General features: G+C 34.3%; 1 pseudogene; it reads right to left on the reverse strand.

The window, feature by feature from the left end:
* Nucleotides 1–2,137: 2,137 nt before the first annotated feature.
* Nucleotides 2,138–2,241, reverse strand: LOC118537223 (U2 spliceosomal RNA; annotated as a pseudogene).
* Nucleotides 2,242–3,981: the final 1,740 nt, after the last annotated feature.

Consider the following 3,981-nt stretch of genomic DNA (forward strand, 5'->3'; position numbering starts at 1 on the left):
GATCTGTGATTCAACAGTCTTGCACAATTCACAGCACTCACCATAGCACATACCCTCCCCAGTGTCTATCACCAAGCCACCCCATCTGTCCCACCCCAACCCCCACTCCAGCAACACTCCGTTTGTTTCCTGAGATTAAGAATTCCTCATATCAGTGAGGTCATATGATACATGTCTTCCTCTAATAGCCAAACTGTGGAAAGAGCCAAGATGTCCATCGACAGATGAATGGATAAAGAGGATGTGGTATATATATACAATGGAATATTATGCAGCCATCAAAAGGAATGAGATCTTGCCATTTACAACGACGTGGATGGAACTGGAGGGTGTTATGCTGAGCGAAATAAGTCGATCAATTTACTTTCTTTTAAGTTATTAAAAGGAGGAAAATTAGCAAGTTATCAAAAGAAAACTTACAATACCATACTGTTTTAATTACTATAACTTTGTAGTATAATGTGAAATCAGGATTGTGATACTTCCAGCTGTGTTTTTCTTTTTCGAGATTGCTTTTGCTATTTTGGGTCTTTTGTGGTTCCATACAGATCTTAGGATTCTTTGTTCTGGTTCTGTGAAAAATGTGTGATGTATAAAATTATTGAATCACAATGATGTACACTCGAAACTAGTAAGATACTGTATGTTGATTATATTTCAATAAAAAAGGAAAAGAAAAACTTACCAAATGTTTAATTGAATTTTTCCCAAAAATATTAAAATGATAGGACTACAACAAATTATATGTTTTTGGTGAATTTATAATTTGGGAAGAATGAACAAATAATACCTAAAAATATTTCTTGCTCCATAACAAATTGAAGGTAACATGAAAAGGTTTTAAGATTTGTTTTTGTTTTTTTTTCTCTACAGCTTGTTTGGAGATGGCAGTGATGTTTAAGAAAAAAAAAAAAAATGTCTTTTCAGAAGTACCAGAGCAATTATTATTTCCTGGACCGTGTTGACAGTATAATCCCTGGGTTGTTTTGGAAAAAGAGCTAGTGTAACTGAAAAATAATATGTAAAAAAAAATTTTTTTTATTTAAAACATTACTCTTTTAGATGCATAGCTCAGTCACAAGATATTTTGCTGTTACAATCATGGTAAGGGAAACTTTAAAGTGTGAACAATATGCTGTCCTTGGCCCAAGGGAATCTGCCTCCCTGTAAAGTGAAAATGGGATATGGGAATTGAGTTCTGTTGCCAGAATTTCCAACACTCTCTCAGGAGCCTCTTCTTTAGGAGCAATACATTTAATTTCCACCTGCAGAGAAGAGCCTTTAACCTTCTGCAGCAGGAGATCTAGGTTCACACCCCTATTCTTCCCAGGATAAAATGCATTAAGACTGGGCCATACCTAATCATGTGTCTTGGTTGCCCTAAAGCATACAAAATCAAAGGAATTTTCTTACTAGATTCACAATGCTGTTTCAAGGAGAAAAGAAGCATATTTGATTTGATAGGGATATTTAATCACTTTATAATACAAGATATTACTGAGGAACTTTAGTATTCCAGTTGTCTTTTATCATACCCTGCCTCATATTTTTCCTTCAAGTGTTTATCAGATGAATTATATTCGCCTGTTGGCATGACCTCTAATGATGGTGAGAGACATCCAAAAGTAGCAAGGTAAATCTTTCTGCTTATAGGAATCACCTACTGGGCAAAGACGTAGGTGTATATTTTGTTCTAAAATCACCATTCTATCATGTCCTTCCTAACTTAAAAAATCAGTAGTTGCCCCTCAATGCCATCAGATCAGAACAAGGAATCTTTAACTTATTATTTAAGACCATTAAGAAAGGAACCCCTGTATTATTTTCCACATTATCTACTAATGCATAGTGCTATAAAATGGCCATCTTATTAAAATTAGAACCGATAGTTACTCATGCACATAATTTCATCTAAAAGACGTCTTCCCATGTTCTAAAACTGTACTTCTGGGAATTTTCCATTAGCTACCTCACTCTATGTCATTTTAGATTTGTCCTGAACTTTTACGGTATTTAATCAAGTCTCTTTTCTTTCCTTGTTTTGTTATTTAAATATCTTTTGTATATACACTTAATACACACACACACACATCTTTGTAAATCTATAGTAAAGAAGCAGGGTGTATTTTATTCCAGTAGTAAGTGCATTTTAAAATTATCAAACTGCTATTTTTTACCAAGATTTTAAACTGATAAGAACAGATACTACACTTGATCTTAGCCAAAAGGCCGAGAAGCGATTATCAAGATTTTAGATACATTTTAAAATCCTAATTCTTACGATCATAGGCGATGGCATCTCATTCTTTGAATAAGGAAATCAAAACTTGGAAAGCTGGCATGCCTTGCAAATTTGCAAAGATATTTAAATGTCAGAACCAGGATTCCAGATAGGTCCATTAAATTCCCAAAACTTTTTCTCTCCATCTTCATTGTAGTCCAGCCCATTTTGTTTCTCAACGGAATTTTTTGTCATCAGTGTCTTCAATGGCTTCTGCATAACTTGATAGGATATACATAGCATATACCTACAGTGGATGTTCAATAAATATTGGTAGAGTGACGACTATTTTCATGTTGGGTTTTTCTAAGCATCCTGGAGGGAATTAAGGAGAAAATCCAAACTGCAGATTATCAAGTTTATGTGGACACGTATGCTATCCTTTTTTTTTATGTTGAGCAAAAATAGGAAGAACCAAATCTGGGAGTAAATAATGTAGAAAATGAACTAACTTGTCCAATGTAGAGAACACAGTTTTAAGATAATCTTCAACTGACTGGGTCCCATCTGAATTCAAGACCACTGAGGAAGGAATAAAGTATGACTACTACCAGACAAAATTTAGAATTACAGGAAAATGCATATTCATTGATTCTTTCCAGCAGGCTTCCCAGCATGATATGAGTTGGATGATTAAATGCATCTTTCAGCTGACAAAACACATGGGAATTGTAGCAGATGGAAATTGTAGAGATAAGCCAAAAACAGAAGGCCAATAGGCTACTTCAAGTAAAATCAGAATATAGCATTATCTTGGTGAATTTTTGTGTTCCATGAGGGCAGAGATTTTTGTGTTGTTTTTTTTTCATACACCTATCCCATGCTCCTTAAATAACACCTGGAATAACTGCATTAGTGAATTTACTGGGCTCAGAATTAATCACTGATAATCAATCATTCTAAGTTTAAGAGAAAAAAAGATCACATTAACCAAATTCAATTTTATTTTGTTTTTTAAAAAACAAAAAAGTCAGTAACTGACATAGGGGCCAGAATACACGTGTCTGCAGATACAGTGAATTCTCTTCCCCTAGGTAGCCCTCCCTACATGGGATTCCAATTCTTTTGTATGACTTTGTTTCCTTAGAAATGTTAATACATTTTGTCAGCTCGAGACTTGCATGGTGGTTAGGTATATTTAATTGAATTTGTTAGGTAGTTGAAATTTTATTCATTATTTAATACAGCCATCTTATTTTTTTTCCAGTATACAAACTTTTATTTTGCAAATAATAGAATTGAAAAAAAGTGGAAAACTTTAAGCAAAAAATGCAGTGATAACATATCAGAAATTAACCAATATATACATACTGAATGTATGGAATGTGTATTTAAAATTTAAGAAAAATGGACAAGATTATGCATTAGATATGTATATGCTCATTATTATGAGAAAATGAGACTCAAACAAAATCATTTAAAAAAATCATAAAGAGTTTGGGTGTCTGGGTGGCTCAGTCAGTTAAGTGTCTGACTTTGGCTCAGGTCATGATCTCAGGGTCCTGGGATCTAGCCCCCAACTGGCTCCCTGCTTAGCTCAGCAGACTCTACTTCTCCCTCTCCCTCCTGCCCCTCCGCCTGTCCCTCCCCCTGCCCCACCCTCCTTCTCTCTTTCTCTCTTTCATATAAATAAATAAAATCTTAAAAAAATGGTAAGGAATATTTAATGGGGTTCTGTAATGGAATACAATTATAATATT

Source organism: Halichoerus grypus, chromosome 4 (genome assembly GCF_964656455.1).
Source record: "Halichoerus grypus chromosome 4, mHalGry1.hap1.1, whole genome shotgun sequence".
Classification (NCBI taxonomy): domain Eukaryota; kingdom Metazoa; phylum Chordata; class Mammalia; order Carnivora; family Phocidae; genus Halichoerus; species Halichoerus grypus.